This window comes from Camellia sinensis, chromosome 9 (genome assembly GCF_055761805.1).
Source record: "Camellia sinensis isolate YWXY chromosome 9, ASM5576180v1, whole genome shotgun sequence".
Lineage (NCBI taxonomy): Eukaryota > Viridiplantae > Streptophyta > Magnoliopsida > Ericales > Theaceae > Camellia > Camellia sinensis.
The window spans coordinates 50,660,395-50,674,081 of record NC_138969.1 but is presented as its reverse complement, the minus strand read 5'-3'; the positions used below and the strand labels follow the sequence as shown (position 1 = coordinate 50,674,081).

The window sequence follows — 13,687 nt, the reverse complement described above, 5'->3', positions numbered from 1 at the left end:
ATTTTTGTTATTATGTCTAGTAACTATAAATTCATTAATGATGCTTTGTTAATACGATCTTTATATATCCATATACATATCTTTACATATCCATTGTTATGTATTTGTTGTTTATGCTTTTGTATTATGTTTTTCATGGCTTACCAATGCCACCAAAATGATTGGCGCAGTCATCTCTTATAGCACAAAAACATGAGTTTCAAGCATAAAAGGAGGAAATTTAAGCACAAAATAGTGTGATAGAGAAGATGAATGAGACGAGTGAGGGGCATTTGAAGATGACATCAAGCATCATGGAGTTTCTTACAAAACAAGGTTTCAATAAACAATTTAGAGGATGAGGAATCCATTGAACTCATAGATCACCTTTTTGGTAAGTCTATCTTATTTTAACTTTTCATTTTTCTCATGTTGGTTAGTATATAGCTGTTAAAGAATAGCAGTTTAAGAAAGTTACCAACCTCTCATATCCACTTATAGTTGTAGTCATGTCAAATGCTATAGATCCAATTGGACTCAACAATAACAAGCTAATAGTGAAATTAGTCAATTGGACTAATTTTTTATGTGAGCCTATAACATCATCTGATCCAAGATTTTTAGCATCAAAATTGTAGTATTGCCACATTGAACATTGTTTTTTTTTTTTTTTTGTGTACGTTGAAGATGGATGATATTAATAGAAATCACTTAGCATGCCTACTATGGTCTGGTCCTATTTCACATTAATATAAATCACTTAGTATACCTACAAGGGATAGACCTTCCAATGGGATCCTTCTAGAAATTTTGGTTATTTAAGTTGATGACAATACGTCCAAATGGTGGGAGTTTGGCTAGCTAATTATTGGTTTCACACTTGGGTAGGGTATCCCGGGAGGCATCATAAAAATATAAACATTGATCATTGCTTGCAATTTTCAGCTGGTAACATTTTTCCCCATTCTTTGTTTTTTCACAGCATACATTTGCATTATATCTCCTATGATATTTCACATACTCTATACAATTCCAAACATCATTTCAAATTCATTTCTTATTCTATAGAATACAAATTACATTGCAAATTCTAACATACATACACTATTAGTTTTGAAGCTAAATTCTCAAGTAATTCAGATTTCCTTTACAAAGAGAAATACAAATAGCGTGACCTCATCCCAAAAACTAAATATATAGCGACCCCGGTCTTTTCCCATTTGATTATTGTATCCGGACTGTTCCGTAGATTCTGTCATTGTATAATTGTTGTTGTTGTTGTTCCTTATTTTCTCATTTGGAATTGTAGGATGTGTTGGGCAGGTTTGTTCAGGTTGGTTGGGTTTAGAAACCAAGTGTTGCTGTCCAGAATTTTGGTTATTCGCTCGAGCGAGGAGTTTGTCGCTCGAGCGAGATGTTGTTTTGGTTCTTCGCTCGAGCCGGGGTTTGGTAGCTCGAGCGAGAGTTTGCGTCTGGGTTGGACCTGTAGCTTTGCATTCTTGGCTCGAGCGAGCTTCTCTTCGCTCGAGCGAGTTAGTTTGTTCTTCGCTCGAGCAATAGTTCCTTCGCTCGAGCGTGAGTCTGGTTTCAGACCTGAGGGTTTGAGTTCTTCGCTCGATCGAGCTTTCTTTCGCTCGAGCGAGCTTTTGGGTTGTTGGCTCGAGCAAGGCTTCCTTGGCTCGAGCGTAGATTCTCTGTGTCTGGTCGCTCGAGCGACCAAGTCTTCGCTCGAGCGAGCCTGTCCAGTTTAAATACACAGCAGCGGGATTTGATCAGTCTTTTTCATATTCTTTTGATTCCAAACCCTAGGTTCGACCTCTCTCTTTCCCTACTCACCTTCTCTCTTAGGTTTGATCTGTTTAGAGAGTGTTTCAACCCTAGTTGCTTTATTAAAAAGATAGAGGGAGTCGAGAGCTTTCATTTAATCTGAACATTTGGCAATTTGGAGCATTTTGGTCTTTGGGCACTCATCTCTGTCTTCACCATTTGGGTTGTTTTCTCTGAGGTAGGGATTTCCTACTCCATTTTATAGGTTTTGTTCTAAGTTTTGGTATTTTGATATGTTGGGGATACTTTGGTAAATTTTGGGAAAAATCCTAGTTGTATTATTGAATTAATTTGTATAAGTAATTCATGGAATTGGGAAAAGAGGGTTAAATTCATGGAATTGGGGAATTCATTGATTAAATGGCATAATTGGGTAATTGATATCATTTGTCTATTGAATTGTTTACATAGTTATTTTCAGTTTAGAAATAACTGTTTTGGGCTATCGGTGGAGGATAGTCGTGATTGTTGTAGACATTGCATGTGGATTAGGAATAACTGAAACTAATCACATTGGTTAAGTCATAAATTTTGACTGTTGCATTGATAGAAAATACGTGTATTGATTGAGCATTGCATTTGCATACATTGTTTTGTGTGTGGGAGGAGATAGGGGATGTACTCCACGGTTTAGGGGAAGATAGGGGATGGACCTCTAAACCGGATTTTGTTTGGGAGGAGATAGGGGATGGACTCCATTAGCATCACTTTTATGTGTGCTTATTTATATAGAAGTGTTTTATTGATACAGCACTAAAATGTGTATCAATCTGGAAGTATGAAGTGTTTTGATTTATTTGAGCTTGAGTCTCATTTGTTTGTTGATATTGGAAGGATGTGAATACGATATATGTAATTCACTGTTGTAAGTTTGGCCAGGTTCTGAGCCATGTTGATAAAACTGGGAAGTAAAACGTATCTTAGACAATAGTGTCACGAGACTGTAAAATGAAGTAATTGATTATCCTGGTTAACCATCTGTTGAATGCTATTGCTTTATTCATTACTTATATGTGGTTTAGTATATTTCTACTGGGCTGTGGCTCACCCTTTATGGGAACATCATTTTCAGGTTCAGGGAATAAGCTACCTCCAAGGACTTAGCTTGGAAGGACTTGGATTCTGAAGACTATTTTTTTTCTGTTGTTTGCTTTTATTTGTTAGTACATGTAAACACTCAAGCCTAGGGCTTTTCTTGTATTGAGTTAGAACTCGTATTTTTGTATCCAAGTGTTGGCTTGGAAAGATGTAAGCCTGTAGGGCATTTTATTCGATTATTTAGTAATACTCTGATGAATGAATTAATAAAATGTCTTCTTTAAATAATGCATGTCAATGATATATAATGGGTTAAATTTGAGGGCGTTACAAAATACAAACAAGATCCCCTAAATATTAGCAAGTTACCAAAAGACATCACATATTTGTCTTGCATAAGTCAGAGACTTGCAAGCTTTCAATTGTAATAAACCTTCTATTTCTGGATGTCTAGTAAGACCTTATCCTAGCTATCCTTCATATACATCCTTGATAATGTTTTCCTTGTTTATTTTCTTTGCAGATTGGTTTTCGATGACGTTTGGAAGCATACTTGCAAAACTTGCAAATCAAGATCAATTGTTGAATTTTTTGTATTTATTTATTTTTTATTATTATTTATTTTTTTTTTTTGAATTGATACTTAGTTCTAGTTGTAAATCAAGATCGAGTATTGATTTTTTTTTTTTTCTTGTAGACACCACGTTTGTTCATTTTGGGATTTGCTATAATGGTTTTGATGGTAATATTTTGATTTATAATATAAATTGTTTAGCGAATTTTTTGTGTGGAGTGGTGTATATTAGCTAGTGAATTTCTTAGTACATTAAGAAAGCTATTGGTATATGAGTAGACATATTTGTGAAATAATAATTTAAATTGAAATATAAAATATGGAACAAGTTTAGTAATGAATTTTTTCGTCATCCGTACTTGTTATTATGACAAAGTGATTATTCGTCATTAATAAATATTTTTTGTGACAAAATTTATCATTGCTTATATATGAAAGTTTTCATTAATTTTGTTATTTGGTGACTAAAAATTTCGTCACGTATATATATTTTTTCCATTAAATATATTTTGTCACTCATGTCTAACTTTTGGAGACGAAAAATTTCATCAACTTTGCATCTTATTGTGACGAAACTATTTCCTCATCAATGATCAACATGTGTGACAAATTTATTCGTCAACTAAAGTTATATATATACTATAACAACCCTGATCTGTGATTAGCCCATGATCCTTAATTAAGACTACTAATACGTAATTAAGATGAAAATTCTATGTTAATTGCATGTGTTATATGTTATTTGCATTTATATCTGTCTGTCGTAGAAAGATCTGTCTGTGTTTCTGTTTCTTTATGCGAATTAAAGGCCTTATCGGCAACTGATCGCGAAATTGACTCAGTATATGTGTTATTTAGAATATTTAGAAAATTATGGTAAGTTTAATTGAAATTTGATTTGGAACGAATTAATTAGAATAAAATAATGCCAGTTGATTAACTTTAATTAAGTCCCTTAATTAGCCTGTATAAGGCTTGTATATGCTTTCTAGACTTCATTTTCTTCACTCTTGGACACAAACAAACGTGAAAAATGGAGAGTGGGTAAGAATTGAGATCAAAAGCTTGGAGAATAGGGAATTGAAAGGAGAGTGGTAGAAGACTTGGATATTTAAGCTTGAATCCTTTGAATTCACACCTTAGGTATGAACTCCTCCTTTAATTCTTGGAAATAAAGTACATAAGAGGTGAATTCATGTGTTATATATAGGTAATTTCATGAAAGTGAAGAGAACAAGTTAGAATCATGACAATCATGGAAGGAATGAGCCAATGACATACATGCATGCATATAACACATCATTTTGAAGTTGTTTCCAAGGAATTCTTACATGCATGTTCATGTTTTGGTTTTGTTTGAAGAATTCAACATGTTTTTGTACTAAACATCTCATTTTACCAAGATTTGGAAAGTTTGAACTCAAGAAAATACATGCATGTTATGTTTTCAAAGTTTCAAACTTGAGCTTGTACAATTGGCAAAGCTTTTGGGCTTGATTTTGCGAAATGGTTTGTAGTTCATCATGTGCTATGAGTTTCTCAAATTTTTACTACGTTTTGGCCCAAAAGGATCTATTTTGATGCTTTGAAAATGGATTTTTAACTTGTATCAACAATTTAGAAATTCCAGAATTTTCACCCTCCGCTAGAGCGGTAGAGTCTGCACTCGAGCGGAGAATGCGAGCTCTCAGTACTTTTGCAGAGTTTAGGGGTTGGTTCGAGCTGCAAAACCTGCGTTCGAGTGACCACCCTTGTTTTTGACCCTCTGCTCGAGCGACAAAAGTTGCGCTCGAGCGTAAAATGAGAGCTTCCAGAAGTTTTACAGACTTCTACAGACCACTCAAGCATAGAAAGTTGCACTCGAGCGAAGACCCTGTTTATCTAGTCTTGCGCTCGAGAAACGGTCGAGCGTCCATCAAGCAGAAAAAATCATGCAATCAGTACTTTTGCAGACCGCTCGAGTGACAGAAGTTGCGCTTGAGCGGACTGCCCTGTTTTTGAAAATTGGACTAAGTGTTTTAAGTTACATTTTGGCATCCTCATTGCATCTTAGGCATTCCTAAGCCCTAATTAAGACACAATAATGAGGATAAGAATCAGAAACACACCAAGATAGAAAAGAAATGAGTTAAGTGTTTTCCGAGCATGTGTTTCAATGTGTATCCATTATGTGTTTGTGTAGGTCACGCGCCATAGATCGTTGATTATAAGTGTTTTACGAAGGATAAGATATGATTTGTTCTATGAAATGCTATTTTATGAATCATGAATGAATGTCCGTTTTTATGAAATGTATATGTGGCATCCTTAGTTTATATAGCCCTCGCCCGAGGAAAACAATACCGCGGCTCATAATCATATGGCCCTTACCCGGGGGAAACAATACCGTGGCTACTTGTGCACAAGATATGGACCTTTGGGGTTGTCAGTACCGACTATGCATATGGGTCCCAAGACCAAGATGATATGATGGCTAATGAATGCACCACATATAATTGCTTATGATTCCTGATAAGTATATGAATTTTAATATGTTTCTGATATGAATTCTGATAGCTGAGATTGTTTGAACATCATTTATAAAACCTTTACTTTGTTGTTATTCACTGGGCTCCAGCTCACTATATTATTTATATATATAGGTGATCTAACACATGACCAGGTCTAACTGTTGCCTGGAGATAAGTTTTGTCTAGCCAACCATAGTGCCTCCCGTGGAGGTTCCGAAACCTACTTGTGGTCGATATTTTGTGATTCAAAATTTCATTTAAGTTTTCTTTTGTTTCATTTGTATGTTGGGCTAAGTCCCATTTTGGTTATCTATAGTGAAGTGACGTAAGACTTGTTTATATGACATCACATTTATGTAATTGAAGTTTAAAATGTTTGTCCCATGTATGTCTACAAAGTGCTATGGACACTATATTTTATTATTTGCTTCCACTAGCCCTTGTAATTTGTTTATCATGTTCAGAGGCCTTTGGTAATCCGAGGATTACTAGCCGGTTACGATGCTAAACCTATAAGGGTGGGTTTGGGTTGTGACATATACGGTATTGAGTAACTAGTTGGTGACGAAAATGACAATTTTTGGTGATAAAATGTTGTCCTATTGGTGACAAAAAAATTTGTCACTAAAGTAATTTTTTTGGTGATGAAATTATTTTTCCTCACAGTGATTTTTAGTGACAATCATTCAATGACAAAACTAGTGAGGTAAATATTTCCTCACAAATATCTATAGTGATGAAATTAGCTTTTTGAAGGCAAAAAAAAAAACGTCATTTAAGACCCAACTTGTTGTAGTGACACAGAGATAACTAGAGCATCCCGAGCTATGAGAGAGAGGATGCGATACTTAGTGGAATTAGCCTTCCACCAACCCAAGATATCAAAATCATCATTATCTTATTCACAATCATCCAGCAAAAACTTATCCAACTCAGATTTGTTAACCATGTTACTTTGTTTCTCCAAATGCATCTTATACTTGGATTTCATTTTTGCTCGAACATCCATGTCATATTCTTTATCCAAATCCATCGCCCTTGATGACTTCTCTATAGTTTGTGTATGCACACTACCACTTTGAACATTCAAAGCATACCAATCATATAATCGTATCAACTCATTCTTTAGTTTCATCATCAAATCATCAACATGCTTAGCTTCATAAATTTCTTCCAAGCACCATTGAATATAATTGAGTTTGTAACGGCGATCAATAACAATCGCAACAAACAATAGCAAATTAACCTTGTCAAATTTACTCCAATACTTATTAAACTTGGAACTCATGCCACGTGTCATTAAATGCAAGCTTACATATTCATTCTCACACAATTCAATGATTGCATTTTTTATCAACATAATCTCAATAAAAAAAAATGCATTGTAAGTAACATATAAAAAACTTGAAAAACATAATGTGGCATTGTAAAACAATTTTAAGAACTTGACATACAATCTTACCTTCTTCCAATCATTTTCTGTAGGCGTCCCGGTTGTCTTTCTTCTCACTTTTCCTTTCCTATCACTACAAAAAAAATTGACTTTTTGCGACGGTAAAATACCGTCGCTAATACTCCTAATGCCGTCGCTAATACTTTTTGCGACGGCAAAATGACCTTTTGCGATGGCAATAGGGGGTCGCAAAAGAGTTTTTGCGACGGCACAGTGCCGTCGCTAATGTTTTGCGACGGCATTTTTGCCTTTTTGCGACGGCACTATGCAGTCACTAATAACGTTTGAAATTTCTTAACTTTTTTGCGACGGCACTATTTTGCCATCGCTAAAAATATTATTTGAGACTGCAAAAAATACCGTCGCTAATAGTCTTTTTTTGGCAATGGCAAAAACACTATTTTTTGCGACGGTGTGGTGCCGTCACAAAAAGTATTAAAAATATGAAAATTTATATTTTTTGCGACAGTGTAATGCCGTCGCAAAAAGTATTTAAAAATAATAAAATTTCTATTTTAAATAATAAAATTTCTATTTTTTGCGACAGTGTAATGCCGTCGCAAAAAGTAAAACCTGTAACAAAATTAATAAAAATATTTTTAAAAAAATCATCAGACACTGTCTCTGCTTGTGCTTCCTTATCCAATGAACCATCTTCTTTGCCTTGCCCAAACAACAAATATGAATTTATCCTTAGATCAATTAAAAAAATTATCCTGTTTCAGCCTGCTTTCCAATCTCCCGCTTAAAAATAAATAAAATGAAAGAAACCTAAACAGGAGAAGATATTCCTATTCCTTTAAAATTTTCAGTAAATTCAAAGATCACTAAGAATACAGTGTAGCATGATAAAGCAACAAGCATGAAGTCCCTAGACCCATTTTGGGGCATCATTTTCCAAAACGCAAGAAATGCTTTCAAAGATCAATCACACGAGAAAGCTTCTGAATTCGGTTTAGTAGGAAGTCCCCTTGCTTGATAGTTGCTTGATAAAGAGCATTCTTTGCATCTGGACGGTTAGTTTCCAAAACACCGGCAACTTTATCAATCTTGTAGTGAAGCTTCCCTGCTGCAATAAAACATGACAGTTCCCTGGTGCAAACGAGGAACTCAATTAAACACCAATGGTTCACAATAAAAATCAATAACAATCTTACAGAAAAGATCAAAAGCATTAGTGAGTGTATCTAGGAAAATGAGATCACTTACAAATCAATGAACTCCACTGTTACTCCAAATGCTTTTGCCATTGCCTCAATTTTGACACTCTTATAGGATTCCAAGAATTAGGAATAAACCACGGTCCTAACCTCCCTCATGTATACCGGAAGTGGGAATGCAAATAACGGTCCAATTTTATTTGCTCCATCAGGCCAGCTGAAAATCAATTGGATAAAATTTCAGATTGGAATAAACTATAAGATAACATATTCAGATTGGAACAATAGTTTCAGCAATTGATCAGCTTCACAGTAGTGGGGCATTTATACATGCATTGTATGTACTTGTGTCAACATGAGAAAGGGCTTGTGATCCTCCTTTATATATAGATCCCACATACTCAAATCTATCATGATTAGACTACTTCAGCCATTCAATTTCCAGTTCATTCTATGGGCAGTGTAAACAGATTTGAAGCTCTATAATCAAAGGCAAAATATGAATACGTCCAACATTTTGTTTACCTATCTATGTAATATATAATACTGCAAGGGTAAAATAGGAGATATACAAGATAAGTACTTACCAAATGCTGAAAAAAATTACTTGTACTGACAATCATATAAAGAGTTCAAAAACCCCAATAGATGCGGGATTTTCCCAATAACTGTGAAGATCTCAGGAGCATCAACTACCTGCAACATGTAGCAACACAGGCATTGTAACATGCCACATAAACAATCCCTCCCCCTCCCTTTTTTTCTTTCTTTATCACTAGGAAAAACAAAAAAAGGAAAGGAAAGTAAAGACAATCAAAAAAAAGAAAAGAAAACCAAAATACTGCCAGCCAAGCATCTCTCTAAAAAATTATCAAGGGGAAAACAATTCCATGCCAAAACCCTAATGTGCAACTGTGCGTACCTTCTATTTCAAGGAAACTCTATCCAACGATATGATGCTGGTAAGGACTGTGTAAAATATGAAGTTGTCATATGGGAAAAGTTCATAAGTTGTGAAAGTTGAGATCGAATCAAGAAACAAACTGGTGGCTTTCTTAAAGTTTCGAGTAGACATGTAGTATAAGCCTTCATACACCTTTAGACGATTCTTCCTTTCCTAGTCACCTCCCTCCTCAGGCCACCACCTCTTATTTCTTTGCTTTATCAATGCTCTTGGAAATAAGATCGAAATCCATATAGAAAAAGCCAATCTGTAGCGTATGGAAAACCAGGTCCATTTTCTGCCCAACAGCTACTGTCTTGCTTTCTGTTAACTTGAGTTGTTCCAAAGCCTTCTCCTGGGTTTACATCACGACAAGTTAGGAATAAAAGAAGTTTACAGAAATGCGTAAAAAACAAGCAGATGATTAAAGAATTGAAAGACATAACAGTTATATACCTTGTCGCCAATTCGTATGAAAAACAATGACTTGGCTAAATGGGCTTCTCTAATTTCGCTTTCACCTAAATTTTCTTTAGCATCAGCAATCCTAAAAAAAATGCAACCCGATAAAAGTACAAAAGAGATCAATCAACTGTACATCATATACACTTGCATTACATTTAGATACACAGAAAGGGGAGTGAAGGGAAGTATAAATTAGTGATGGAAAGAGAAGGGAGGGGAGATACCCCTCTTCTTGTTTGGTTAGATAATAATTAACCAAGGGGTAGGTAGGGTGACCTTTCCGCCCTTTTGTTTGGTTAGACAATAATTATAAAGGGAAGGTAGGTACAAAAGCCAAATAGGTAATGTTTAAAAAGTAGGGGCTGTTTGGATAGACATGGATTTCAAAAAGCAAGGGATTTGACCTTGATCATTCAAGGACAATAACTCAAATTTAGAAATGCTAGTTTATTTATGTATTTCAAGATTGAGTTAAATAGTTTTATCATAATAGATTTGAAATAATTATATAAACTAGTTATTTGAAATCATGCCAAGAATTATCTTTCTAAATATAAGGATCCTTCTAAAATATACATCTTTTTTATCTATTCATTTAACCTCAAATCCCTTGATTTGAAATCCATATCTATCCAAACGGACCCTTATATACTTATGTTTTCTTAAAATGAGGGTATAATTGGTATTAAAATTATATTTAAAAACCAGCACTTCGCTTCCCCTCCATTTCCTCCCAATTTTAGAGGAGACGGGAAGCGCTCAAGTTGTGGACCCTCTCTCCCCTCACAAACCCTCCATATACTTTCCATTGTTTTCTCAAAAACAATCCAAACAAAAACCAATAATTGAACCATAAGCATCATCAGACACTGTCTCCATTTGTGCATCTGTAACAAAAACCCAAGAAAAAAAAAATGAACCATCAATGCAGTTAGATCTAATAATTCCTTTCTGCTCTGATTGTATCTTTCCTTCTGCGTCCATGAGAAAGTATCTGCTCAGCTGGAATAATAATGATTAAAAACAGAATTATGGAAAACCCATATACCTGGATTGTGACATTTTATTCAAAAAATGTTCTAAATTATGAAAATTATACTCTGGTTCTGTTGATTACCCTTCCTTTTGAAGATCCTCAGAGACTTGGTCATAGAGAACTTGTATATTGTCGAGGTTTGAGTTGCCACAATAGTGATGGAAATCAAATGAAATATATCTGAATCAATAAGAAGTATAAATTAAAACTTCCCCTATATTAAGTAGGGAATGAAAGTCTAAAAGATGATGTTTTCATTTAGAAATAGAGCATGTGAAAATGATATGTAATATGCATAGATTTTCCATAAAAAATGAAAAGCTGCTATGATTCAATCTATCTCTCAAATTTCAGCAAGGCCAGAAAATCTTATCCTTCCTAATTGCACGTGATAATGGTGGTTGAAGAAGAAACAAAAAGTTGATCATGTACAAATGGCAACTGAAGCTGTCACCTGCTTTCATCTCCTCCAATCTTTTTCACTGTTTTTTTTTTCCTGTAATCTTTCTTTAGTTTATCTCTCAGGTATCTTGTTAATAAGATTTTCAGAAACCGAAAAGGCAAACAAATATTCTATTTATGATGTGTTTCAGTCATCCAAGTCACATGTTGACCTAGATGGTTTCTAATGTACTGACAATATAAAATATATTCCAATCAATGCATCCGAAACATGGCATAATCTGAAGCGCAAGTACAGGCCCATATCGTAGAACCTCTTCTCAACACCAAAATTGGAACTCAAGCAGAAAGAGACAATGACACATCTCTTTTGCATTTATACATCTCTTTCTACTAAAAATACAATCTTTTCAACATTTTATAACATTAGATCCAGACATCTGTTTTTCTAAAATTTTTCTGAAAAATAGAAATTAGTTTGACAAAAATAAACACCATAATGATATTTTTGAATTTTAAAAAATTATTTTCTTCCTAAAAAATTGTAAGACTATATAAAAATGATGAGTGTTTTTTCTTATTATTTTTTCACTAAATTAGATTTTAGTTTTTTTCAAAAAAATTCAAAAAATAATGCTGCAAACCAAACCAAACCAAACCGATCAGTGGATGTCTAAGCAAACATCTATCACTGTGGATATTATCTGTTCAAAATTAAAGATTTCCATACTCATAGAAATCTAAAAAAAGTTCACAAATTGCAATGAACATGAAAAGAAAATCACCTCACATTTGGCAGCTTTTCCATTTCAGTAGCATATGCCATACTCAGTTGACCCTCATCGCCATGCTACAACACAAGATAACATAAAGATGAATATTTGCAATTGGAGAATACAAAACAATAATTGCATAAAATTATATGTAAACTTATGTCCATAAATTATCAGTTTGGAATTCCATAAAGTGGACCAGCTGACCCAGACAATGTCATGGAAACTGACTCAAAGAATGTAAAAAAAAATTTGCTACCATAGTGATAATTTCCTATTTGAACCATCATAGAGTTTCTTTTACATAAAAAAATAGACTTCAAAGAACAACATTCATATTTGTTACCTGGATTTCTCCACTTCCAGTAAGGAAATCATATTGAAACTACGCCCCAGGTTAATGTCCTAGTGTGGTGCTGGAAAGTCTTACCTTATCGATTAGGTCAACTACTACAGTCTCTCCGTATCTTTCTATAATATCATGAAAATGGCGCTCCACAACCTTTGACTAAAGGAAGAAAAACACAGTTAGATGCTCATCATTACACAACTTAAACATAAAGAGCTGTATCTAGAAGAAAATACATACTGTTTGCTCATGATCAATAATATTAAGTCGTGGTTTATAGCTCAAATCAACAATTTGCTCCCAAAGGAGTGGAATTGAACCTCGAATCTGAAGCAAATTAAGAAGTAGCTGTTACTCATTGGTTCACTTGCCAGAAATTTACTTTAGGGTCCAGAGAAGAAAAAAGCAAGTTAGCCAGTGAATTGGTCCACTTAAGATATTGGGTTGAAAAGATATTAACCGGAACAATCAGTATCTGAAGGCACATTTCCTGTGGAAATAATACCTGTAAAAATAAAGACATAGAACCTTCAAGGTTAGCCCCTCTTCTCCACATTCGGGTCCCTCCATTCAATATAACAACCAGTTACTACAATGTTTTGCCATTGCCATATTAATAGGAACAAAACCCAGTGATGTCTTTATTGCACTACCTAGGCGTCGTGTACACCTCCTTGAAATTAAAGTAATTGTGGCTGGTGAAGTTTACAGCTTGAGTTGTCCAGTCTGATAGCTTATGCCTTGGTTAAGTGAAAACACCATAAATAAGAAACTACTATTGCATCCATAGTTACCTTTAACATGCACGCATGTGCTCATGCATAAACCACATGCGCGCACACACACACACACACAAAATAAGCATTGGAAAGCTTCAGGATATTCCCTTGTAACAGAGGGATGATAAATCCATCAAGCTGCATAGGAAAAATAAAACATATTAGACAAAGAATTTATTTTAGTGATCATATTTCAGATGTCCAAATAGGCAACGTTGATTAATCACTTAGAAGTACTTGCTTTGTTTTTTATTGAAAACTTAATGCAATATTTGTTTCCTAAGGAAAGACAGGTGAGTACAAAGCAATGATAACATCTTTTGAACATAAGAAATATTAACCTTATTCTCAATGAGCTCCTCTAAAATATTTCTGTTCCAAACAAATCGGGGGTCAACC

At 34.5% G+C, this 13,687-nt stretch overlaps 2 long non-coding RNA genes across 2 annotated transcripts; both read right to left on the bottom strand.

Annotated features, from left to right (window-relative positions):
* Positions 1-8,053: 8,053 nt before the first annotated feature.
* Positions 8,054-8,758, bottom strand: LOC114285399 (uncharacterized). The gene is made up of 2 exons (XR_014341084.1): positions 8,591-8,758; positions 8,054-8,473 (listed from the first exon to the last, which is right to left on the bottom strand). It is a non-coding gene; the product is annotated as an uncharacterized LOC114285399 (long non-coding RNA).
* A 2,007-nt stretch (positions 8,759-10,765) lies between these two features.
* On the bottom strand, positions 10,766-12,923 carry LOC114320577 (uncharacterized). The gene is made up of 4 exons (XR_014341083.1): positions 12,750-12,923; positions 12,173-12,668; positions 11,067-11,165; positions 10,766-10,923 (listed from the first exon to the last, which is right to left on the bottom strand). It is a non-coding gene; the product is annotated as an uncharacterized LOC114320577 (long non-coding RNA).
* Positions 12,924-13,687: the final 764 nt, after the last annotated feature.